Source organism: Oryctolagus cuniculus, unplaced genomic scaffold (genome assembly GCF_964237555.1).
Source record: "Oryctolagus cuniculus unplaced genomic scaffold, mOryCun1.1 SCAFFOLD_77, whole genome shotgun sequence".
NCBI lineage: Eukaryota > Metazoa > Chordata > Mammalia > Lagomorpha > Leporidae > Oryctolagus > Oryctolagus cuniculus.
The window spans coordinates 59416-86907 of NW_027208393.1; the positions used below are offsets into that span (position 1 = coordinate 59416).

Below are 27492 nucleotides of genomic sequence, written 5' to 3' on the forward strand. Positions count from 1 at the left end.
CCTCTTGCCACAGCAGCCACTAGGGGGTCTCCAAGAGAGGGAGACCTGAAAAATGGAGTGGAGTTTTTTAACCATAATTTGGGTGAGCAGAATAGTAACAGCTAACAATTAGTCAGAGGCTGGGGACAAAACCCATCAATAATCCTGTCAAGCTTGCTCTTGTTAAAACAAAAATCCAGCTGAATAGTAGGATAGGCAAATTCTTTCTATTCTCCTGATAAAACTAGAAGCTCAGAAGGGCGGATCATTGCTTCCTTGCTATTCTCATGATGAAACTAGAAACTGGGGGAGTGGGATCACCACTTCTGTCTTGCTAATAGACAGGTTCTGGGGAGAAGCAAGCATCTTGTCCACTCTTACAAGAATTCCCCATTAGGTCATCTAGTCCTTACACCAGCACCCCCTGCATTACAACCTCTTTATAATCCCTGATCACCCTCCTCCAACAGCATGGTAGTCCTAATGAAGGCATCCTACCTTCCCCTAATCTTGTGAGTAATATTTGCAGAAGAGTTTTGGAAGCCTACTGAAAAAAGGAGATGATTTGGAAGGGCAGGCTTTTGACCCAGCTGACAGAGAACCCTCCCCCAACTGAAAGCACCTCCCTCCTGACACCCTGGACTCCCCTGACTGGCTGGTGGGACCTTCCTCAGAACAAAGCCTGAAAATCTGCATAATTGTCAATTGAATAGACTCATTGTTTTATTTCAAGCCTGGTGCTCCAATTACCCCTGTCCCTTTAAACATCCTTTGTGCTGCGGGGTTTGGTAGAAAAAGGCTTCTTTGGATTGGGAGGACTTTCTTTCCCAAGACTGCAGCTGCCTTCTGGAAATACACCCTTTCCTCTGGCCAGCACTCAGCTATGGCGAATTGAAGCGGTGAGCATCCAGAGCCGGATTATGTGTCTGGAAACAACACTGGTGAGCTAGCCCAGAAGTCTGTGATGTATTTTTGTTGTTGTTGTTGTTTAAAGATTTTATTTATTTATTGGAAAGTCAGAGTTACACAGAGAGGAGAGGCAGAGAGAGAGAGGGAGAGGCCTTCTATCCGATGATTCACTCCTCAATTGGCCATAATAGCTGGAGCTGCACCAATCTGAAACCAGGAGTCAGGAGCTTCTTCCGGGTTCTCCCACACAGGTTAGGTGCCCAAGGCCTTGGGCCATCTTCTACTGCTTTCCCAGGCCATAGCACAGAGCTGGATGGGAAGAGGAGCAGCCGGGATGAGAACTGGTGGCCATATGGGATGCTGGCACTTCAGGCCAGGGCATTAACCCACTGAGCCACAGCGCTGGCCCCTGGAATGTATTTTTCAAGTGGCTTAAACCTTCACATTAGTAAGGAGGGCAATGGTCACTTGTACCTCCACCCCAGAGCCACTTTTGAGCTAACATTTTGGCTGGGACTCTGGGGACATCCCCGCAGCTTCTGAGAGCACTTTCTCTCCAGGACTTTCCTTTCTGTTCCTGCTGGACATTAGCTACCTTGCGGGGAGTCAATGGCTCCCCTTTGTGTCCGGAGTCAACAGCTCTGAGACTGGGTAAGTTGAACCAGGGGCATACCTGCAATTTCTGTCTCTGCTCTTTGGGTTCATGGCATTTGGACCTGGTTTAGGTCATTTTTTGTGGTACTGATGTGTAGGAGATGGATTCTAAGATTTTTACTTCAGCCTCCCTGTGAGGAAATTTGGATATTTTATGGAAGAGTACTCATTTGGTTGTTTGTATGAGGATTTCTTCCTCTTGGGTGAAATATGAGTGGTTCAATTTAATTTTCATCCAAAATCACCTTGAGTTGCATCATGGCTGATTGGGCAGGATATAGTTACGATCTTATGACTAAGAAAAAAATGGTGTTCTATTGTAATATTGCATGGCCTGCCTATGTGTTAAATTTAAGAGAAGGTGGTTGTTATGTGGGATTTTTAAATGTTTATTTTATTTGAAAAGCAGAGTTAGGGAGGCAGAGGTGGGGGGGTGTCCTGTTAGGAAAAGAGGCACAGAATAGAGAGGTAGTGTATGAATTTATAGCTGGACCGAATTTATTCAGGGAAAATAAATCTGTAGAGATGGGTAACCAACTGCAACTGTCCATGTACCCATGATGGAACACCTGACAGAAGGCCCTGACCCCCAGGGAAGGCTGGGGATGGGGGTTAGGTAGGGGGCAGCAAGCAGAGGGGAATTCCTGGAACTGGTCTTTCAGGTGGCTGTAAGGGGTGGAGTATGAAGACAGCAGAGTGAGAGACCCAACTGAGGTGTTTTTTTTTTTTAAGATTTATTTATTTACTTGAAAGTCAGAGTTAAGCAGAGAGAGAAGGAGAGGCAGAGAGGGAGAGAGAAGGCTTCCATCCTCTGGTTCACTCCCCAGATGGCCACAATGGCAGGACATCGATCTGAAGCCAGGAGCCAGGAGCTTCTTCTGGGTCTCTCCCATGGGTGCAGGGCCCCAAGGACTTGGGCTGTCTTCCACTGCTTTCCCAGGCATAGCAGAGAGCTGGATTAGAAATGGAGCAGCCAGGACTCAAACCAGCACCCATAAGAGATTCCTGCACTGCAGACAGTGGCTTTACCTGCTATGCCACAGCGCAGGCCCTCCAATTGTGTTTCTAGGGCAAAGAGTACATTCCAATGTTTATCTCTTTTGTTCAATGCAGGAGAATGGCTGAGGCTTATGTCCTTGTTCCTTGTTCCATCAGGTCCTTCATCTACTGGTTTACTTCTCAGATGGCTGCAATGGCCAGAGCTGGGCTGATTTGAATCCAGGAGCCAGGAGCTTTCTCTGGGTTCCCCCCACACAACACCCAATGTAAGGGCCCAAGGGCCCAATGGCCTGAGCCATCCTCCACTGCTCCTCCAGGGCCACATCAGAGACCTGGATCACAATTGGAGCACCTAGGACCAGCCCCAATGGGCACCCACATGGGATGCTGGCACTCACTGCAGGTGGCTGCTTTATCCAATATGCCACAGCATCAGTGGATTTCTAACAGTAGAGGTTTTGTGAGAGTTCTGGTAAATGGGACGGAGTAAGCATTTAAATCCCTTAAACCTTCCAGCAACTGTCTGTGGCTGTTGATGCCCAAGGAGACAGGTTGGGAGTCCTTGTCAATTTAGAAAATGCAGGAACTTCAGCTCTGCCTCAGCCCAGTGGTAGAGCAGAGACCCTGGGGCTCCCTGATCTCTTAAAAAATCTATCATAGGGGCCAGCACCATGGCTCCCTTGGTTAATCCTCCACCTGCAGCACTGGCATCCCATATGGGTGCCGAGTTCTAGTCCCGTTTGCTCCTCTTTCAGTCCAACTCTCTGCTGTGGCCTGGGAAGGCAGTGGAGGATGGCCCAAGTGCTTGGGCCCTGCACCCACATGGGAAACAAGAAGCACCTGGCTCCTGACTTCATTCAGATTGGCACAGCGCCCGCTGTAGTGGCCATTTGGGGGGTGAACCAATGGAAGGAAGATCTTTCTTTCTCTCTCACCGACTATCTGTCAAATAAATTTAAAAAATTAAAAAAAAATCTATTGTAAATTTCTACAAAGGCCTCTGATAAAATTGACTGTGAGGAACAAGAGTTAATAAAGCAATAAAAGATGTTTTTCCAACAGAGTGCTTACTGAATCTGAAATGAGGATATAATTATCTTCATGTATGTTAGTGTCCAGTACCATCACTGGGACTGAAGTTGCTTTCTGAGTTAAATGCTCAAGTAAATTTTTCAGGAACAATAGGGTTAATTGAGGTTACTAACAGCAGGAAGTAATTATATTCAGTTGATTGGAGCTTTTAAAAAGGAATTTTAACCATATTAAAGCCATCCTCCTTCCCTTTTCCTTTTCACATTTTATATAGCAAAAACCAATTACTGATATTGTATATTGCCTGAATTACTCTGGTGAATAGTAGCATTTGTATAATGGTGGACTTTTGCCCCAGCTAACAAAGAAGCCTTCACCCAACTGATGCTGAGTCCCCTGGTTAAGAGGCCTCATCAGAAAAAAGCTCGGGCATTTACATATTGTCAATTAAGGTGACTCATTGTTTTATTTACCTCCCCCTGAAGCTACCCTTGTCCTTTAAGAAACCCTTTAGCAGTTATGGTCTGGGATAGCAGTAGAAGATGGCCCAAGTCCTTGGGCTGCTGCACCCAAGTGAGAGACCCAGAATGATCTCAGGCTCCTGGCCTCGGATTGACACAGCTCTGGCCATCACAGCCAATTGGGGAGTGAATCTTTGGATGGAAGACCTCTCTCTCTCTCTCTCTCTCTCTACCACTTCTTCTCTCTCTGTGTAACTCTGACTTTCAAATAAATAAATAAATTTTAAAAAATTAACCCTTTAACAGAGATAGAACATTTTATATCAAGAGCTCTCTCTTGGGGCTGTACTGTGGCATATAGAGCTGGACCTCCACCTGTAGTGCTGACATCCCATGTGGTCACTGTTTCATGTCCCTGTTGGTCCTCTTCTGATCTGACTCTCTGTTTTGTGGCCTGGGAATGTGGTGGGAGATGCCCAGGGGGCCTTGGGACCCAGTACCCATGTGGGAGATATGGGGAAGGCCCTGGCTCCTGGCTTTGGATTAGCCCAGCCTCAGCCATTGTGGCCATTTTGGGGGTGGTCCAGCTGGTGGAGAACCTTTCTCTCTGGCTCTCCCACTCTCTGTGGCTCTGTCTCTCAAATGAATAAATAAAATTTTAAAAAAAGAGAGAAATTTCTTTCCCCAAGATGCCAGCTTCTAGAAATAAGCTCTTTCTTACCAACATTCATCCCTGTGCAATTGGCTACCCACATGGTGAGCCATAGGGCCTGATTAAAAGATTTAAAAAGAATTGCAGAGATTTCTATATTTTTCTGTGTCATAATGTATGCTATGCATTATATGTGTGTACTGTTGTATGTGTAAAAGTTGGTTGTGCTTATTTGTGTTATTTAAAATCACAATGTAATTTTCACCTAAGCACAGACATTAGATGAAAAGATGATGCAGTGTTCATTGCTTCCTATGAAGTCAAATTTAAAGTTGTTCTTTGGCAAGATCATGACTTAAGAGAATAACCATACTTATCTAATATGTTAGTTTCTCAGGCAATGTAAGTGTAATTGCTGAAAAATGAATTGGTGGTCTTTGCTGTGGCACCTTGTGCATCCTCAGGTCCCTGCAACCTAAGGGATGTCTCCCTCTCCTCACCTTCCTGAGAAATAGGCTCAAGTATGCACTGACTGGAGAGGAGGTAGAGAAGATAATGTAGCAGTGCTGGGTCAGAATCCACAGCAAGGTTCAAGCTGATGCTGCAAGCCTTGCTGGATTCATGGATATGTGTGAGATGGAGCAAACATCAGCATCAAGCCAACAGGTGAGCATTTCTGCCTGATCTTTGACACCACAGGGCCATCTTGCTGTTCACTACATCACAGCAGAAGCCACGTGGTGGCAGACATGAGCTGGAAGTGGTATACAAACTGAACACACACTGAAGAGAATGCCCAGTACGAGCTGTGCAAGGTGAGGAGGATGATTGGGTACAAAGGGAATCCCACCCCTGATGGCTCATGATGCTTGTGCCATGCACAACCCAGATCCTCTCCTCAAGGTGATCATGGGATGGATTACTGAGTTGGGGACCCTATGCAATTTGACATGAGGTAATAGACCTCAGGTTTTCCTGCCCAGGGATAAGAGCATCTCTGACTTACAGTGGCTGAAGAGAGATAAAGCAGTGTAACAGCTAGAGAGACCAAGGGCTACTCTGCAGTAGGATGACTTTTTGAATTGCTAAATGTAAAAGATAGATTTTTCTAAATACATGTACTCTTGGCTTAAAATATATAGAAGGCATTGGGCCTTTTGGTAAATTTTTTTTTTTTGACAGGCAGAGTGGACAGTGAAAGAGAGAGAGAGAGAGAGAGAGAGAGAGAGAGAGAGAGAGAGACAGGTCTTCCTTTTGCCGTTGGCTCACCCTCCAATGGCCGCCATGGCTGGCGCACTGCAGCCGGCGCACCACACTGATCCAAAGGCAGGAGCCAGGTGCTGCTCCTGGTCTCCCATGGGGTGCAGGGCCCAAGGACTTGGGCCATCCTCCACTGCACTCCCGGGCCACAGCAGAGAGCTGGCCTGGAAGAGGGGCAACCGGGACAGAATCCGGTGCCCCGACCGGGACTAGAACCCGGTGTGCTGGCACCGCAAGGCGGAGGATTAGCCTAGTGAGCTGTGGCACCGGCCCGGTAAATGTTTTCATAAGTTGTTAACATATAACTGTTCAAAATTACTTGCTAAGTTTTCACTAAACAGTAAGTTTCCAAGGATAAGAAATAATTTTTTAAGATTTATTTATTTAAATATTTAATATTTGCAAAGCAGAATAACAGAGAGAGGGAGAGGGAGAAGGAGAGAGAGAGAGAGAGAGAGAAAGAGAGAGAGAGAGGTCCTCCATCCACTGGTTCACTCCCCAGAGGGCTGCAATGGCTGGACCTTGCAGATCTCAAGCCAGAAGCCTGGAGCCTCCTCCCACTCTCTCACATGGGTGCAGGGGCTAAAGGACTCTGGGCCACCTTCTCTGCTTTCTTAGGTCATTAGCAGGGAGCTGGATTGGAGTGGAGTAACCAGGACTTGAACCAGTGTCCTTATGGGATGCCAGCACTCCAGCACTGCGGGTGGAGGCTTAACCTACTATGCCACAGCACCAGCCCCAATAAGAAATAATTCTAAGTCAATATCCCCAAGTCTAGAATTTTTGAAATATTTATTTACGTATTTGAAAGGCTGAGTGAGAGAGACAGAGACAGACATCTTCCATCTACTGGTTCATTCCCAGATGTCTGTAATAATCAAGCACTGGGCCAGACTGAAGGCAGGAGCCTGGAGCTCCATTCAGGTCTCCTACATCAGTAGCAGGGGCCTAAACAGTTGTGCCATTTTCCTTTGCTTTTCCCAGGCCATTAGCAGGGAGCTTGATCTGAGGTAGAGCAGCTGTGATATGAACCAGTGCCCATATGGGATGCCAGCATCACAGGTGGTGGCCTTACCCATACATCACAACACTGGCCCTGACATTAAAAATTTTCAAAGTGGGGGCAGCATCATAGGTTAAGTGCAGTCGATCATACCTGCATCCCATAAGAGTACTTCTGTGAGTCCAGACTGCTCCACTTCTAATCCAGCACCCTGCTAATGTGTCTGGGATAGCAGAAGGTGGCCCAAGTGCTGTGACCCCTGCCACACATGTGGGAGAACCACATGGACTTTCCTGGCTTCTGGCTTCAACCTGTCCCAGCTCTGGCTGTTGTAGATGATTGGGGAGTGAACCAGATAGACAATCTCTTTCTCATTGGCTTTATTTTTCTGTAACTCTGTCTTTCAAATAAATAAAACTAGGATTTAGTCCCCTATGTTAAATCAGTAAAGTTTTTTTAGAAAATATAAATATTAACGATAAATATTTGCTAGAGATTTTTAATATTTGATTTTAAAGTATGATAACTTTCTAAAAAAGATTTATTTATCTGAAAGGCAGAGATACAAAGTGAGAAAGAGGAAAAGAAAGAGCTCTCCATCCAATGACTTACTACCCAAATGGCCTCAATGGGTGGGGGTTGGGTCAGGCAGGAGCCAGTAAGCAGGAGCTAGGAGTGCCTGCTGAGTCTCCCACACAGGTGCAGGGACTCAAGTACTTAGACCACCTTCCTCTGCTTTTCCCAGGTGCATTAGCAGAGAGCTGGATCAGAAGTAGAGCAGCTGGGACTCAACTGAGCCAGAGTCCACATGAGATGCTGGCACTGAGGAGGAGGCTTAACCTTCTATACCACAGTGCCTAAAATTTTGAGAGAGGGAAAGGGAGAGGCAGAGTGAAATGTCTTCCATCCATGGGTTCACTCCCCAAATGACCGCAATGGCTGGAGCTGAGCCAATCCAAGAGGAGCCAGGAGATTCTTGTGGGTCCCCCATTCTCAAGCACATCTTGCTCTGCTTTCCTAGGATTAACCTACTATGCTCCAGTGCCTGGCCCCTCTAATAACATTTTCAACCATCTTCTCAACTGCAGCTTCTTACAGTTTCCATTTGGTTGACTCCTTTCCAACAACTAGTCATCTCTTATAAGCTGTTTTCTCCTCCTTTATTGTTTAGTTAAGGCCTGTCATAAGAAATGCTTGTCTTTACAGCTGATATTGTGGCACAGCGGGTTAAGATGCTGTCTGTGATGGCAACAACCCATATGGGCACTGGTTTGATTCCTCGTGGCCCACTTCTGATTCATCTCCGAGCTAATGCACCTGGGAAAGCAGGAGAGGATGGCGCAAGTCCTTGGGACCCTGCACCCATGTGGGAGACCTGGATGAGTCTCCTGGCAGTGGCTTCTGCCTGGCTCAATTGTAGTGGCCATTTGGCTAATGAACTAGCCAATGGAAGATCTCTCTCTCTCTCTCTGTAACTCTACCTTGGAAATAAATTAATCTTGAAAGAAATATTTATCTTAGGAGACTAGGGATAATAAGAGTACTTGATCTTTACACCTAATTTTTTAAAAAGCTTTATTTATTTATTTGAAAGTCAGAGTTACACGGAGAGAGAAGAGGCAGAGAGAGAGAGACAGGTCTTCCATCTGCTGGTTCACTCCCCAGATGGCCACAACAGCCAGAGCTGTGCTGATGTGAAGCCAGGAGCCAGGAGCTTCTTCCAGGTCTCCCAAGTGAGTGCAGGAACCCAAGGACTTGGGCCATCTTCTGATGCTTTGCCAGGCCATAGCAGAGAGCTGGATAGGAAGTGGAGCAGCCGGGACTCAAACCAGTGCCCTTATGAGACGCTGGCACTGCAGGCAGTGGCTTGACCCACTACGCCACAGCACCAACCCCTACACCTAATATTTTTTAAGCTTTCTTTTTATTTGAAAGGCAGAGTTTACAGAGAGAGGGAGAGACAGAGATCTTTGGTCTACTGCTTCACACCCCAAATGGTCACAATGGCTGAACTTGAGCCACAACGGCCAGGAATCAGGAGCTTCTTCTGGTTCTCCCACCTTGCTGTCAGGGGCCCAAGGACTTTTTCATTTTTCATTGGTTTTCTAGGCACATTATCAGGGAACTGTATCAGAAATGGAATAGTCAGGACTAGAATCAGTGTGCATGTGGAATGCCTGTGTCACAGGTGGTGGCTTTTACACTCCATGCCACAACACTGGCCCCTACACCTGACTTTTCTAGATGTATTTAAATTGTTCTATGGGATTTTTTTTTCTGCTTTTGTTTCTAAGGTGTATTATTTTCTTTAATTTTGTTGTATTTATTTATTTGAAATGCAGAGTTACAGAGAGGCAGAGAGAGAGAGAGAGGTCTTCCATCTGATAGTTCACTCCCCAGATGACCACAATGGCCAAAGCTGCGCTGAGCTGCAGCCAGGAGCTTCTTTTGGGTCTCCCACAGGGATGCAGGGGCCTAAGGACTTGGGCCATCTTCTGCTGCTTTCCCAGGCCATAGCAGAGAGCTGGATCAGAAGTGGAGCAGCCAGGATGTGAACTGACACCCATATGGGATCGCAGCATTGCAGGTGGTGGCTCTACTTGCTAAGCCACAGTACCGGCAACAGGTGTAATCTTTTCTAAGTTTTTTCATTCTTTTATAATGTCGAATGCTCACAGCCTCCAGTGTCTAAGTTTGGGTACCTTTCCTTTGGGTTTAGCTTCTAAGTAATCTGGAGGAGCTTCCCATTAGAAGAAACACAGCACAAAAGAATTTTCTTTACCTTTTGGTTATTACAGAAGGGAAAGAAATTTTGTGTTTTGTCAAGATTATCTCATGTATTCTCTGACTTTGGGTTTAGAAAACTGAGTTTTCAGAGTTGAGATTTTTAATATATTTTAAATGTCTATGTCTATTAATTCAATATTCAATATACTTAATATATTTATACATAATTTGACTTAATATTATGTAAGTGATTATTATAATGATCAGGGATCCTATGTGGTATTCCATCCACTGGTTCACTCCCCAAATGACTGCAATGGCCAGATCTGAGCTGATCAGGAGCCAGGGGCCTCTTCTGGGTTTCCCATGTGGGTTCAGGGGCCCAAGGACTTGGGCCATCTTCTACTGCTTTCCGAGGCCACAGAAGAGAGCTGGATCAGAAAAGGAGCATCTCATATGGGATGCTGGTGCCACAGGCCGGGTCTTTATCCTGCTGTGCTACAGCATCAGCCCAGAATAGCAGGCTTTGACCCAGCTAACAAAGGAGCTTCAGCCCCATCAAAACATCTTCACCTGGTTGATGCCTTGGATATCCCCAGATGAGCACTTATTAGCGCAAAGCCTGAATAGCTGCCAAATTGTCAACTAAATAGAATCACTTTGATTTCTAACCTCCATCTGAAGCTACCCATTTTTTAAAAAAAGATTTATTTATTTTATTTGAAAGGAAGAGATACAGAGAGAGAGAGGAAGAGATGGAGAGAGATTTTCCATCAGCTAGTTCATTCCCCACATGGCTGCAATCACCTGAGCTGGGCCAGACCAAATCCAGGAGTCAGAAGCATCTCCCAGGTCTCCCAAGGGGGTGGCAGGGGCCCAAGCACATGGGTGACCTTCCACTGATTTCCCAGCTGCATTCACAGTGAGTTGGATCAGAAGCAGAGCAGCTGGTGCCCATATGTGACAGTGGTACTGCTGGCTGTGCCTTTACCCCATATACCAGTGTCTGCCCCTCGACCCATGTTCTTAGAAACAGCTCTTGCTGGCTTGTTGGGTGGAAAGAGCACATTTTAGATGAAGAGATCTCTTTCTCCCCAAGATGCCGGCTTCTTGAAATAAATGCTTTCCTCTCTGGTGAACCCAGTTGTCGAGAAGCAAGGGCCTGATTACTGTTCAGTAGCCTTATTTTCTGCTGACTTTACATAAAAAGTATAAACACCCACAGAATGCTTACCCAAGAGAATGAATGGGCATTTGTCAGTTCAGGTGTCTTCCTGATTTCTTCCCCCACTGCCCTCAGAAGTGACCAGGTCTAATTCTTTGTGTTTCTTTTTGTAGTTTACGATCTGCTTCTTCCAAAGAAGAATTTTGCTTGTGTTTGTTTCTTGGCTTTTCAACTTTTCAGGATGCTGATACTAACTATTGATATTTTACACTAAAAAGATGTCTTCCTTTTTTGCCTTGAGTGCTTTTTCCCCAGATGTTTCTTTTTTTTTTTTTTTTTTTTTTGACAGGCAGAGTGGATAGTGAGAGAGAGAGACAGAGAGAAAAGTCTTCCTTTGCCATTGGTTCACCCTCTAATGGCCACCGTGGCCAGTGCGCTGCAGCCGGCGCACCACACTGATCTGAAGGCAGGAGCCAGGTGCTTCCTCCTGGTCTCCCATGTGGGTGCAGGGCCCAAGCACTTGGGCCATCCTCCACTGCCTTCCTGGGCCACAGCAGAGAGCTGACCTGGAAGAGGGGCAACTGGGACAGAATCCAGCACCCCGACCGGGACTAGAACCCGGTGTGCCAGCGCCACAAGGTGGAGGATTAGCCTATTGAGCCATAGTGCTGGCCTCCCCAGATGTTTCTATTCTAGGTTGTCGTTCAGGCAGTTCACGTCAGTGGTTCCAGTGGTTATGGAATATTGCTTTCTTCTAGATTATTATTTGATGTCTGTGACTGTTACTTTTTTTAATTCCCCACCAGTGCTAATGCATGGCAAATATTTCAAATATCTGAGAAAAATATTGTTAGGCGGCAGGTTGTGGATAAATTCAAATTTAATATGAAGTATTCATAGAGTGGAGGGATTATCTAAATTTTCATTGATGTGTATTTTGTGATTTGTCAACACTGGGATGACCTTATTTCCTTATTCCATCTAGTAGTAACTGGCATCTCTGATTATTCATTACTAAATACCAGTTTCCAGTGACTTGGTATTTCCACTTTTATATTTATTTGTACTGATTACCACTGATGTATCTGTAATGCCCATTCAGCTGTATGGATTTTACTTTGCACAGATTGATGCTAAGGAAACAGTGTACTATCCTTTTGGAAAACTGCCTTCAGTTTCATTGTGTAACACTTAAAATTTTTCTGACCTAAATCCTAATCAGAACTGAAGCTATCTTTGTGTTTATCCTACTCTTAATGTACTTAAATATTTTCACTTGAAAAAAATGGAATAATTTAGCACATTAGTGGTGATAAATATGTGTGTAGAAGTGAAATAAACCTCACCACCATATGCATTCTATCATGTATGTAGTTGGATACTTTTAAGGAATTTGAGATACATAAAAAAAGCAAGAGATGTTTTAAGGAAAACAGTCCTGCCTGAGTAATTTTCTATGTAATATAGATTCTAGTGAAATCATAATTTTTTTTGGTGTACTGCTACTTATTTGAACAATTGTGATGAACATTATAAATTATTTCTATACGATTTATTTATTTGAAAGGCTGAGTTACAGAGACAGAGGAAGAGAGAGAGAGGCCTTCCAGCTGCTGGTTCACTCCCACATGTCCTCAATGGCTGGGGCTGGGCTGATCTGAAGCCAGTAGCCTGGAGCTTCTTACAGGTCTGACATGTGAGTGCACTGGGCCCAAGGACTTAGGTGTTCATCCACTGCTTTCCCAGTCCATAGCAGAGAGCTAGACCAGAAGTAGAGTAGCTGGGACTCAAATTGGTGCCCATATGGATGCCCACACTGTAGGAGGTGGCTTTACCCACCACTCCACAGTGATAGCCCCTGACAAAGATTTTTTTTTACAGAATTGGTAAGAAATTAATATTTTAGTCTAACAATAGTTTATGTTTAATCAAAGTGATTGGTAGACTTGTGTGTGCTCTTTTGGCATCTTTTCTGTTTTTCCCATGTGTAAAGATTATATTCCCCCACAGGGAGGCTACTTCATTTTTGTCACTGAGCCAATATGCCCATTTTTCTATATACATTTCCTTCATGATCTTGATTAGCACAGTAGAATCTAGGAAGAATCTAGACTTTTTGTCTGACCCCTCCTTCTAAGCAATTTCTCTTGCAGATAAGATTCTAGAGACATATACATGTGGTCAAGACCGACAAAAATAAATATATTGCTGGTAGGTTATTTATTCCTCAGCTTCTTTCACATTGTATGATAAGAGTTTATGAGATTTTTTAAATAAATTGGAAAAGCATAAAGAAATATAATTCAGAATCAGGATTCATATAAGATAAAGTAATAATGGTTTCAAGATTTAAAGCCATCTGAGCTGAATTCACATTGGTCTTAATTTTTTTATTGCCATAGCTACAAGACTTTTTATATGGTTTGAATTCAAACTTTGGCAAGAATTTGCTACATCAGAAAAAATTAAAAAGATAATATTTTTAATTATTAAAGTAGAGTGTCTTTAAAAGCTTTTTGGAGGCTGAACTTGCTTCATGGGTTAGATCAGAAAATGTGTAGAGGATAGAATCTATTGCAGGTCCTTAAATAACTCTCCATAGTTTTATCACAGTGAGTGTACAAATGCAGGATTACTACACTCCACAAAGTTATGTTTCAGGCAAATTATTCCATTTATCAATGGCATAAACTATAGTTAGAGCCCAAGACAATTCTCTAGTTTTTGACTTGAATCTTTTGCCATCTTTTTTTTCTTTGACAGGCAGAATGGACAGTGAGAGAGAGACAGAGAGAAAGGTCTTCCTTTATCATTGATTGGTTCACCCTCCAATGGCCGCTGCGGCTGGCATGCTACAGCTGGCACACCATGCTGATCTGAAGCCAGGAGCCAGGTGCTTCTCCTGGTCTCCCATGCGGGTGTAGGGCCGAAGGACTTGGGCCATCCTCCACTGCACTCCACTGGTTCAGTCTCCAAATGGCGAAATAGTTGGAGATGGGCTGATCCAAAGCTAAGAGCCAGGAGCTTCCTCTGGGTTTCTCAGGTGGGTTTAGGGGCCCAAGGACTTGGACTATCTTCCACTGCTTTCCCAGGACAAAATCAGAGAGCTGGATCCAAAGAAGAGCATCTGGGGCCCTTGCTGTGGCATAGTTGGTTAAGCCTCTGCCTGTGGTGTTGGCATCCCATATAGGCACTGATTTGAGTCCCAGTTGGTCCACTTCCAATCCAGCCCTTTGCTATGGCTTGGGAACGTAGTTGAGGATGGCCCAACTCCTTGGGCCCCTGCACCCAAGTGGGAGACCTGGAGGATGCTCCTGGCTTCTGGCTTTGTATCCACCAGGCTCCAGCTATTGCAGCCATTTTGGGAGTGAACCAACAGATGGAAGACCTTTCTCTCTGTCTCTGGCTCTCTCTCTGCAACGCTACTTTCAAATAAATATTTAAAAAAGAAGAAGAGCATCTGGAACACAAATTGGTGCCCATATGGGATGCTGGCACCATGGGTGGAGGCTTAGCCTACTCTGTGTTATGGAATGAGAGAGACAGAAAGAGAGAGAGAGAGACAGAGACAGACACCTTCAATCCATTGATTCACACCCACAACAACCAGGACTGAGACAGGGTCATAACAGAGAGCCAGGAATATAGTCCTAGCCTCTCACTTAAGTTGCAGAAGCTTAATTTCTTGAGTTGTCCACACTCACTTCTAGTGTCTAAATTTACAAAAATTGTGACATTACAGTATATTGGGTTAAACAGCTGCCTGGGATTCGAGTATCCCTATGGGTTCTAGTTTGTTTCTTGGTTGCTTCACTTCCAATCCAGCTCCCTGCTTAGGGCACCTGTGAAAGCAGCAGAAGATGGTCCAAGTGCTTGGGCACCTGTCACCCATGTGTGAGACCCACATGGAGCTTCTCACTCCTGGTTTCAGTCTGGCCCAGCTCTGGCTGTTACAGCCACTTGGGGAGTAGAGCAACAGATGGAAGATCTTTCTCTGTCTTCTCCTCTCTCCAAAACTATGTCTTTTAAAACAAAAAAGTAAACAATTAAAAATAAATAAGATGAAAAATGAATCATTCATTCTGTGCTTTTAAATATTGCTACCAAGTAGCCTTGACTCAAATCATCAAAATGAAAATTTTTCTGGAATGTTCCTTTCATATCTTTTTTCCTTAGAAACCTTTTATTTAAGGAAGACAAACTTCATCCATTTCATAATTACAACTTTAAGAACATAGTGACTCTACCCACCATAGCCACCCTCCCACCTACACTCTTCTTCCTCTCCTATTCTCATTCCTGTTTTTTACTAAGATCTATTTTCAATTAACTTTATACACATATGAGTAACTCTATACTAAGTAAAGAGTTCAACAGATAATGTGAAAAAATTGTTCCTCAATAGTCAAGACAAGGACTGTTCAAAGTCATTGCTTCTCAAAGTGTCAATTTCATTTCTATAGCTTACCTTTAGGTGCGCTATTAGTTATCACAGATCAGGGAGAATATATGTTTTTTTTTTTTCCTTTTTAGACTGGCTTATTCACTAAGTACGATGTTTTGAGGTATCTCCATACTGTCTTCCATGGTGTCTTTACCAGTTTACATTCCCACAAACAGTGGATCAGGGTTAACTTTTCCGCACATCTTTGCCAGCATTTGTTTGATTTCTATGTGAATGCCATTCTAACCAGGGTGAGGTAAAACTTCCTTGTGGTTTTGATTTACATTTCTCTGTTGAATGGTGATCCTGAGCATTTTCTCATGTATCTGCTGGCTATTTGGATTTCTTTTTAAAAATACCTATTTAACTCCTTTGTCCATTTCTGCACTGGGTTTTTCATTTTGCTGTTGTGGAATTTCTTGAGCCTTTATAAATTCTGGTTATTAATTCTTTATCAGTTGCATAGTTTGCAAATCATTTCTCCCAGTTTGTCAGTTGGCCCTTCACTTTGATAACTTTTTTTTTTTTTCTTTTTGCAGTACAGAAGCTTCTCAATTTGATGTGATCCCATTTGTCAATTTTGGCTTCGATTGCTTGTGCCTCTGCGGTCTTTTCCAAGTAGTCTTTTTCTATACCAATGTCTTGCAGGGTCACCCCAACTTTCTCTAATAATTTGGTATCAGGTTGTTATTTAAATCTTTTATCCATTTTAATCCATTTTGAGTGTATTTTTGTAAGGTGTAAAGTAGGAGTATTGCTTCATACTTCTGCATGAGGAGATCCAGTTTTCCCAGCACTATGTGTTTAAGAGACTATCCTTCTCCAGGATTGATTTCTGCATTTATATTCTGTTCCATTGGTCTATCCATCTGTTTTTGAACAAGTGCTAGGCTCTTTTGATTACTGCACTATAGTATATCTTGAAACCTGGGAGTGGTGCTGTGATACAGTGGGTGATTCTCCACCTGCAGTGCTGGAATCCCATGTAGGCACCAGTTAAAGTCCTGGCTGCTCCTCTTCCAATGCAGCTCTCTGCTATAGCCTGGGAGTGCAGTAGAGGAGGGCCCAAGTGCTTGAGCTCCTTCCTGTGTTTGCATTGGAGACTTAGAAGAACCTCCAGGCTCCTGACTTCGGATTGGCCCAGCTCAGGCCATTGTGAACAATTGGGTAGTGAAGCAGTGGATGGAAGACCTCTCTCCCTCCCTCTCACTGTCTGCAACTCTACATCTCAAATAAGCCTCCAGCTTTGTTTTTGTTGTGTAAGATTGCTTTAGCTATTCAGGGACTCTTGTGTTTCCATATGAATTTCAGCATCCTTTTCTATATCTGAGAAGAATGTCCTTGGTATATTGAATCAGTATATTGAATCTTGGTGTATTGAATCTTTAAATTGTTTTCAGTAGTTTGGAGTTTGATATTGATTCTAACTCCATGAACATGAACAATTTTCCATTTTTTGTCTCATTTCTTTCTTTAATATTTTGTATTTCTCATCACAGAGATCTTTGACATTGCTTAAATTTACTACAAGGTAGTTGATTGTTCTTGTATCTATTGTGAATGTGATTGATTTTAGAAGTTCTATGTCAGCTGTGGTATTGTCTGTGTATACAGAGGCTATTGATGTCTGAGTGTTATCTTATATCCTGACCTAATCCAATCTGATATATAAAAGATTATTTATTTATTTACTTGAGAGGTAGAGTTATAGACAGCGAGAGGGAGAGACGGAGAAAGGTCTTCCTCCCATTGGTTCGCTCCCCAAATGGCCACAATGGCTGAAGCTGTGCCAATCTGAAGCCAGGAACCAGGAGCTTTTTCCCAGTCTCCCATGTGGGTGCAGGAGCCCAAGCATTTCAGCCATCTTCTACTGCTTTCCCAGGCCATAGCAGAGAGCTGGATTGGAAGAGGAGCACCTGGGACTCGAACCGGCATCCATATGGGATGCCAGCACCGCAGGCATGGAGGATTAACCTACTGTGCCACGGTGCTGGCCCCTCCAATCTGATTTTGAAAGAGAGTCCCTAGAGATGGGAGGAGAAACAGACTAGATCCCAAAGGTTATGTTGGAAATTTGATGATCTTGAAACAAAAGAATGTCCTCAGAAGAAATCAAAATTTCAGGCAGCATAGTGTGAAACTATGAAACTAAATTTCTGTTATTTTATTCATCTAGTGTTTAGTACAATGTTATGGAATTTTCTCACTCAAAATTATAAATCATATACCTCATGTACTTGTCAAGTTTTTGTACATTTGATGTGATCTTTGGATTCCATTTTAGCTTTTTTCTGTATTTTTTAAGATTTATTTATTTCTGTGTCTTGATCCAAAACTTTATTTTTTTAATTTCTTTTTTTTTAAAGATTTATTTTACTTATTTGAAAGACAGAGTTACAGAGAGAAGAGAGGCAGAGAGAGAGGTCTTCCATCCGATGGTTCACTCCCCAGATGGCTGCAATGGCCAGAGCTGTACCATTCTGAAGCTGGGAGCCAGGAGCTTCTTCTGGGTATCCCACGTGGCTGCAGGGGCCCAAGGACTCGGCCATCCTCTACTGCTTTCCCAGGCCATAGCAGAGGGCTGGATCAGAAGAGAAGAAGTCAGGACTAGAAACTGCACCCATATGGGATGCTGGCACTTCAGGCCAAGGCATTAACCTGCTGTGCCACACACCAGTCCCTTTTCTCTGTATTTTTGTTAAGCACTATTTATTAAAAATTCCAGAGATATAACCCATGGACTTGCAGTGCCATCTATTTATGAGTGCCATCTACTACAGCTAATGGTCTTTTAATGGCTTTCTCAGGTAACCAATGACCCAGTTTCTTCAAGTCTTCCACATTTAAGCTGTGCATCAGCTGTCATTTTGACCTCAGGCTGATAGAATGGTGTTTACTGATGGTCATTGTGGCTGGATGATAAAGAACAGTGATTTTCTGTGATTTTCTCAAATGTGACAAAATTTTCTTCCACTGTATCTGGAAAGAGTCATGTGGCCTTGTCTGCATTTTTAAGTATAGGAATGGGGGTGTAAGATCCTCTCACAAGAAACAACACTGAAAATGAGTGGTCCCTGGTCATCACATGTTGGAATGTCTCTTCTCCCACAGGTATCTTTTTTTAAAAAAAAATTATTTGACAGAGTTATATACAGTGAGAGGGAGAGTCACAGAGAAAGGTCTTCCTTCAGTTGGTTCACCCCCCAAAATGCTGGCACAGCTGGCACTACACTGATCTGAAGCCAGGGGCCAGGTGCTTCTTCCTGGTCTCCCATGCAGGTGCAGGTGCCCAAGCACTTGTGCCATCCTCCACTGCCTTCCCAGGCCACAGCAGAGAGCTGGACTGGAAGAGGAGCAACCAGGAGTAGAACCCAGTGCCCATATGGGATGCTAGCACTGCAGGCAGAGGATTAATCAAGTGAGCCGCAGCGCAGGCCATCCCACAGGTATCTTAACTTTTTCTCAACCAGAGACCACAATGTCCCATTTTCACTCAAATCCAGAATCTAGAATAATGCCAGGCACCCGTGTTATCTCCAGATGTAGCCTCCCTTGATACATAGACGTGTTAACAGAGGAAACAAGTTATGTGCCTTCTGTGTACCCCATGTAGAGGGTGAAAGCATGAGTAAGATAAACCAGAGTAACTCTTCAGGTTTTCAGATTCCTTTATGATCTGAAAAAAGTAGGGAGTCACGAAGGGTGGGAGGATCATCATAGCAATTTGTCTATCATGGAGGCAGAAATAGGGAGTGACCTAAGTTCACATGGCACACACTCTACTGAGGCCTTGATTATGCATCCTCACTGCACAAGTCCCTGCCCTCTGCAGTATCCTTCCTCTGCAATCCACATTGCAGCCTTTGGCAAAGACTTTCGGGGTTAGATTGCTTAGGTGTTGTATTTCCTATCTATCACCCTTGGCCTCTATGGCTTAAACCCTCAGTACTTTTTTGTCAGTTGGATTGCTTCTGACAATAAAAAGTGGACTTAGATATATGTTTTTGTAGTTTTAGATGGAGTCAACCTTTTTTTTTTTTTTTTTTTTTTTTTTTTTTTGAGAGTGGACAGTGAGAGGGAGAGACAGGGAGAAAAGTCTCCCTTTTTCCGTTGGTTCACCATCCAATAGCCACTGCGGCCAGTGTGCTGTGGCTGGTGCACCACACTGATCTGAAGCCAGGAGCCAGGAGCCAGGTGCTTCTCCTGGTCTCCCATGCGGGTGCAGGGCCCAAGGACTTGGGCCATCCTCCACTGCACTCCCAGACCACAGCAGAGAGCTGGACTGGAAGAGGAGCAACCAGGACAGAATCCAGCACTCCGACCGGGACTAGAACCCGGTGTGCCGGCGCCACAGGTGGAGGATTAGCCTAGTGAGCCATGGTGCCAGATTGGAGTCAACTTTTTGAGATGATGTTTTAATCTTTCATTTTATGATTTTTTAAACGTGTTTTATATATGCTTCATTCTCCTTTCCTTTGGCCAATTTTGAGCATTTGAAAGCATTTGAGGTCTATTTAACTGTTCACATATTTAACAGTATTGTCATGGCCATAACCTTCAGGTATCAGTTACTTTGGAGATGACAGATTGCTATCATTTCCCAAAGGATTGCTTGTACTTTTTAGAAGAACTGGAGGAGGCAATGTTAAACAATAATATATAAAATAAGAATACTCTCTGACTCCCACTATTGTCCAGCAGTGGTCATGTTTCATCTTTTTTTAATGGTTTATTTATTAAATTGAAAGGAAGAGTCATAGAAAGAGGAGAGAGAGAGAGGTTCTGTCTGCTGATTTGTTACACAAATGGCTGTATTGACTGCTGCTATGACAGTCTGAAGCCAGGATCCTGGAGCTTCTTCCATATCTCCTACATGGGTGGAAGAGACCACACCCTTGGGTTATCTTCTGCTTTCTGATACCTTAGCAGGGAGCTGGATGGGAAGTGGTACAGAGAGGTTTTGTACTGGCACCTATATGGGATTCCAGTGTTGCCAGCAGTGGATTAACCTGCTACACCACAATGTTGGCTCCAGTATTCTTTTTTTATTGAACCAACCAAATAGGTGTTCTCAGGAGATTCTTTGAGTCTTGCAGGTATAAATTGTGTGCAAATAATCTTTTTTTCAAGACTTAAAAGTTAAGCTATGGCCTGTAGTGCCAGTATCCCATATGGGTACCAGTCTCACTCTTTGCATCATATTCTTGTTGATTTTTTTTCCAATTTCTACTTCCTGTGCAAGTGTCCACACAGTCTTTCATGTACACATCATGGAATTGAACTCCACTTTCAACCCTCTGTGTAACCAATTAGTACCAAATTGTGTTCACGCTTCCTGTCTTTTTCTTCACTATTCTGACTACTCTATGTCTAATGGTTGGTCATCATACCATGTCTTCTCCAATTCTTCCTCTCTATTTCTTCATTCTCCTTCCAGACGTTGACTCTCAAATTCAAATCTGGGGGCTGGTGATGCTGCACCAGCATCCAATATGGGTACCCGTTTGTGTCCTGACTGCTCACCTTCTGATCCAGCTCTCTGCTTGTGGCCTGGGAACATAGTGTAAGATGGCCCAAGTGCTTGGGTTCTGGCACCCACGTGGGAGACTTTGAAGGAGCTCCTGGCTCCTGGCTTCTGAGTGACTCAACTCTGGCCATTGAGGCCATTTGGGGAGTGAACCAGCAGATGGAAGAAATATTTTCTATCCCTCCCTCTCTGTGTCTGTAGTTGTACCTCTCAAATAAATCAGTAAAATCTTGTTTAAAATCTTGTCCCTTTGATCTGTTATTTTTAAATATTTATTTTTATTTATTTGAAAGATAGAGTTACAGATAGAGGTAGAGCCAGAGAGAGAGAGAGGTCTTCCTTCCACTGGTTCACTCCTGAAATGTCTGCAACAGCCAGAGTTGAGCTGAACCAAAGCCAGGAGCCAAGAGTTTCTTTTGGGTCTCCCACATGGGTGCAGGGGCCCAAGCACTTGCGCCATCTCCCACTGTTTTCCTAGGCCACAGCAGAAGCTGGGTTGGCAGTAGAGCAGCCAGGACTCAAACTGTTGCCTGTATGGGATGCTGGCACTGCAGGCTGGGGCTTTAACCCACTGTACCACAGTGCCAGCTCCAATAAAATCTTTAAAAAAATGGAAATCTTCTAAGATAACTTTCCAAGTTTATGTGCCCTGTTTGAGGACATACGCAATATCTTTCATGTAAACAATAGCAATTACATTGACTTTTGGAAGAAATATGAAAAAGCTTTTAAGTATACTTTTGTTTATAAATAATATTCAAAAACAGTGATTCATTCAGTTAACACTTCTTTGAACATGTTTACTGTTTTTTTCTCCTCACAGTCAAGGACCACTCACCTAGATATGGTGCATTTGTAGTTCCCATCACTTGGTCTAGTTTTTTCTTTGCCTTTTTGCCAGTGTGTTTTGCAATTTTATATTCATGAGGACACATTGATGAAGAGATATGTCTTTTCTGTGAAGAGTAACCTGATGATCCAAAAAAGTTTTATTTACTACTTATTTATTTATTTGAAAGAGAGTTACAGAGAGAGAGAAAGAGATAGATGTCCCATCTGCTGGTTGTCCCCAAATTGCTACAATGGCTGGGGTTGGGTCAGTACCTGCCCAGAACTTCTTCCAAGTTTCCCAGGTAGATGGCAGAAGTCTAAGTACTTCGGCCATCTTCCACTGGTTTTCCACATTTATTCACAGGGAGTGGATAAGAAATGGAGTAGGTGTGGCTCATATTGGTGCTCATGTGGGATGCTGTGGGTTCAGATGGTAGCTTTATCTGCTGTGGCACTATACCATCCCCTAAAATTTATTGTTTAATAGATTTATTTAGAAAGGGAGAGAGACCTTCCATCATTAGTTCACTCCCCAGATGGTGGCAACAGCTGGAACTGGAACAGATGGGAGCCAGGAACTTCTCTCAGGTCTCCCAGGTGGCTGCAGGGCCCAAGGACATGGGCCATCTTATGCTTTCCCAGGTGCATTAGCAGAGTGCTGGAAAGGAAGTTAGCAACTGGGTCTTAAACAGATTCCCTGTGGTTTTACACACTATGCCACAAGGCCATCCTTCCAAAGTTTTTTAAAACATTGTTAGCCTGATCTACTTTGAATGGATGTCTCACTTGATCTAACACCCTTCAGTTACACATTACACTTATGTCTACAGATTACACTGTGATCTTTTACTGAATAAGGGAAACTCTATTATAGTAAATTTCATAATTGCAAAGTTAATATGAAATTGATATGTTTTGATTATCATTTTCCTTTCTGTTGGCCTATAGCATACAAAAATTAGCTCCATCTTATATAAGAGGCAAGATAGACATAAAGAGAAGAATGAACTCCCTGTCACCCTTCTTTGTGATCCAGAGCTGATACCTTTTGGAGAAATGCACTGTTACAGGTGTGGACTGTGGACTTCACCCTGAAGGAGCAGCAGGACCTGGACACTTTAAAAGGTTTAATATTATCTGTACCACTTGTGTAGCCCCTGCATTTCCAGGCAAAAGAAGGAAATCATTTTGCTGATGCAGCAACTGTGTTCAGCATTAAGCAGCACAATCCTTTGTCTCTGACCCAGGTGAAAATACAAAATCCCCAGGATATTCAAACATGCCGCCTTCTTACAATTGGTATGTAGTAAACCCTGCAGGGTTTTCACCCTGCCAGCCAACAGACAAGAGCATGTGGGTGGTAAATCTGAACTGGCTCTTCCTGGGCTTGGCTTACATGCACAGCAGGGGTTGTATGACTGTCCCAGAGCCATCAGCAGAGTCCAAAGAGGATCCATATGTGAGTATGGTGGTTGATAGCAAGGTTCAGAGATTGTAGGGTCTTGGTGGGGAGGCATCCTTGCCACATGCTAGCATCACAGCACTGCTTCTTTCCTACATGAAGATGGGGAGAATTACCCCTTCCTGTCTCCACCTTCTCCATTTTACTGTTTATTTCTTCTGCTTTCTTGTTTTGGCTTGAGTTTTCTCTGAAAAATTTCTTTAGTTTCAAATGTTAGAATTATAGCTATGCCACAGTGCTGGCCCCTCAAGTTTTATCCTGCTATGGAATGCATGGAACATTTCTCTGTATTAATACAAAAAAAATTTTTTTTTAAAGTTTTAATCCTATACAGATTATATTGTTCTTTATTTTTTTTTTAGTGTAACCTGATAATATTTGCCTTTATAAATATTCAACTGAAAAATAGTTGTAGATACTTTAGGGTATGATGTGATCATTTGATGAATGTTAATTCTGGGATTTTCAAATGAGAATTATTCACATTCTCTCTTTTTTTTTTTTTTGACAGGCAGAGTGGACAGTGAGAGAGAGAGACAGAGAGAAAGGTCTTCTTTTGCCGTTGGTTCACCCTCCAATGGTCGCCGTGGGCAGCGCACTGCGGCTGGTGCACCACGCTGATCCGAAGGCAGGAGCCAGGTGCTTCTCCTGGTCTCCCATGGGGTGCAGGGCCCAAGCACCTGGACCATCCTCCACTGCACTCCCTGGCCACAGCAGAGAGCTGGCCTGGAAGAGGGGCAACTGGGACAGAATCCGGCACCCCAACTGGGACTAGAACCTGGTGTGCCAGTGCCAAAAAGGTTGGCCTATTGAGCCACGGCACTGGCCCAGAATTATTCACATTCTTCACCTCATATATTATGGTGAGAACATTTAAAAACCTCTACAAGAAATTTGAAATATGAAATGCAACATTATAATTTCATTCATGGTGTCTAGGGGAAACTTTGTGCATATTTACCAATGTGTCCCCTTTATCCTTACTCCACCATTCTTCTCTCTAACATGCATTCCAAATTTTTAGTGAGATAATATTTGTCCTTTTGTGTCCTTCTGGGTTTGTCACTTCACATGATAATCTCTATATTCACATAAATTGTCAAAAGTGACAGAATTTCACTATGGAAGGCTCAGTGGAACCCCATTGTGTTTATGTGGCACATTTCAAGTCTATTCATGTGTAGGTAGATATGTCCACTGTTTTTACATCTAACATTCTGAGTAATGTGTAATACACATGAGAATATAGGCAGCTCTTCATTATACTGGTTCTATGTCTTTCATTTATATACCTTAGTAGAGGATTGTTAAAACTAATGGTATTTCTGTTTAAGTTTATGCTATTTGCCAAGCTGTCTGTTTTAATACACAATTGCATATGGTACAATGAGTCTCTTAATGGTGAAACATAATTTAGCAGGCTATTTGGAAGCTGAGGAGGGACTAACAATGACCTAATTTCATTCAAAATATCACCTCATGTCAGCTTCAGCAATTAACTCCCCAAATGTCTGAAACAGCTGTGTAGGGCCAGACCAAAGCCAGGAGACTGGGACTCCATCCAGGTCTCTACTTGGGTGGCAGAGATCCAAGAACTTGGGCTATCTTCCACTGCTTTTTTAGGAGCAGTAGCAGAGAGTAGCACCAGAAGTGGAGTAGCCAGGACCTTACCATATGGGATGCTGGGATCACTGAAGCATCACTGCAATTTTAGTCTATCTTGCCTCCAGCTGGGGAACGTTTCCCTCACCACAACCTTGATGGTCAATTGGTCAATGCCTGTATTGGGCTAATATAGACCCACAAGGGGAAAATTGAGATGTGATAGAGCTTAGCACAAGACATTGCCTTGCATCACACAAAGAAATAGATGTGGCATAATAAACAGACTGGGTATAGAAAAATACACATCAGCATGATCCAGGCCATAGCTAGATCACTGCTTCTGGTATTCAGTAGTCTCCTCTAATATCAAGGAGATAAGGATCCCTGCCCTCATTATTTCTTTTGCTTGTAGCAGTGGAACTTGAAACTAGAGCTGTTAGGCAAGAAAGAGAGCAAACTGATAAAAATAAGAATGTAGTGGAATTAGTTGTCTGTTACATGGCATTGTATCATTAACAGAGACAGCAGGGGGTTGATGCTTCAAGTCGTCCCTTTCCCTCACATGAGAAACTTAGATGGAACTCTCAGATCCTAGCTTTGACTTAACTCATCCCCAGCTACTGTGATCATTCGGGGCATGAACCAACATGTGGCTGCTCTCTGTCCATCCATCCCTCCCCTCTTTTGGAATTTCAAATGTCAAAAAACCCTAATGAGTCCATTAAAAATGTTAGAACTCAGAAAAATTACAGAAGATAAAATCAAACCAATGCACTTGCAATGAAAATTTCAATGTTATTCTTTAGGGATGTTTTAAAGATTTATTTGAAAGCAGAGTCACAGAGAGACAAAAAGGGAGAAGTAGAGTTGTCAACTAGTATTAGGGCACATATATTTGCCATTTTCAGTAATGGAAAGAAGTTTGCAAAATATTGGAAAGGATATAGGAAATATGAACATCATGAAAGAACTTGACGGTATAGTTGGACAAGAGAATACACTTGCTATTCAAGTGCACATGTAATACTCTGCAGAAGAACTTTTGCTAGGTCACAAAAGAGCCTAAATAAACTGAAAAGATACAAATAAAACAATGAATGTTCTATGACCACAGGGATTTATCTTGAGTGTCAATAACAGAAGGACCTTTGAGAAGTGCACATGTATATGGAAAATAGCAACATATTCCTAAATAGAGAGCTATAGAAAATAGATAACAAGTGGAAGTAAAAAATACGAGATGATAGGAAATGAAAATGAAACATAAAAATAGGATGCAGTTAAAACAGGTTACGAATATGATCTCTCTCAATTTCTATAGCTTTTTAAGTGCTAAACTGGAAAATTGGGATCACTTCAGCTCTGCTATTCTTCATTGTGTAGGGTGGTCTGTAAGCAGTTTGTCAGTGTCTAACAAAAAATGCGTTAGTTGCATCAGAAGTCCAGCAGAAGGCAGCAAGAAGCCACTGAACAATGAGTTTGATCCTGAACTCACCCAAGAGGGCTCATATGGTGTGCATTCTTAATCCACCAGGTGGTGTAGGTGCTGTGCCTACAGTAAATACAAGAACATTTTTCCTTCAAGACTGTGCTAAGGAAGCACGATTGCAGCTTCTGGAAGACTTGGGGCTGTTTCCACATGGAGGAAATGATCCTGCACATGAGCCTTGTTGCAGTCCAGGATGTTTCTCATTTTTAAAAAATTTTTATTTGAAAGGCAAAGAGAGACAGACACATACACATAAACAAAGAGAGAAAGAGGGAGAGATAGTGATTTTGCATGGGCTGGAACTGGCCAGGCCAAAGTCAGAAGCTGGTTATTCATCTGATCTCCCATATTGGTGGCAGAGAGACAACTATTGCGCTTGCTGCTTCCGTGGTTGTGCATGTGCAGGGAGCTGGAACAGAATCAGTACTGGGACTTGAGACAGACAGCACAGTATGGAATGTGGGTCTTCAACTACCAGGCCAAGTGCTTATTCCCTGGGAGTTTCTCTTAACTAGCAACAGAGAAGCAATCATTTTCTAAGATGTTCCTGGGTGGCTTATTTATTTTTTTCATGTAAAGTCAATTATCCATCATTGAGTGTTTTAATCAGATGTAGCTGCATTGGGCTATGTTGTTTTTATATGTATCCCAGAGTGTTTGGGAGAAGGAATCCCAACACAGATTCAGAGATTGGCAGATAATGAAAGTGTGATAACAAATTTATCAGGATTTTGCAGTACAGACTTGGGGAGCACTCATTGCTGATTTAGTCTGAGGCAAGAGGAAAAGATGTGAGCTCCTATACTAATGCCTTCATTAATTCTCTATCACTGACTTTTTAAATCTGGGGAGGGAGTGTTGAGTAGTGGCCCCCCAAAGCCACACTGTATTTTTTTTTCTATTTATTTTATTGGAAATAGGTGCAGAAAGAGATAGGGAGAGTGATAGCTAGAAAGATAGCTGTGTCTTTTATGCACTGGCTCACTGACAAAATGACAATTGCCGGAGTTGAGCTAATCCAAAGTCAGGAGTTTGTCCTGGATCTCCTACATCAGTGCGGAGGCACAAGGACTTGGCCATCCCCCGCTACTTTCCAAGGTGCATTGCCAGGGAGCTGGATTGGAAGTGGAGCAGCCAGGCTCCCACATGGGATGCAGATGCTACAGGCTGGTGCACCACAGCACAAGCCCAAATCAGTAATTTGCAGCTTCAAAATATTTCTAAATATTTTCAAAAGCAGAGGTGTGAAATATAATCATGGCTGATGCTGTGGTATAGTGGGTAAGCCACCAC

At 43.2% G+C, this 27492-nt stretch overlaps 1 long non-coding RNA gene across 1 annotated transcript; it reads left to right on the plus strand.

The window, feature by feature from the left end:
- The first annotated feature begins 750 nt into the window (after positions 1 to 750).
- On the plus strand, positions 751 to 25711 carry LOC138848410 (uncharacterized). The gene is made up of 4 exons (XR_011386159.1): positions 751 to 920; positions 5151 to 5352; positions 22592 to 22768; positions 23617 to 25711. It is a non-coding gene; the product is annotated as an uncharacterized lncRNA (long non-coding RNA).
- The last annotated feature ends 1781 nt before the right edge of the window (positions 25712 to 27492 follow it).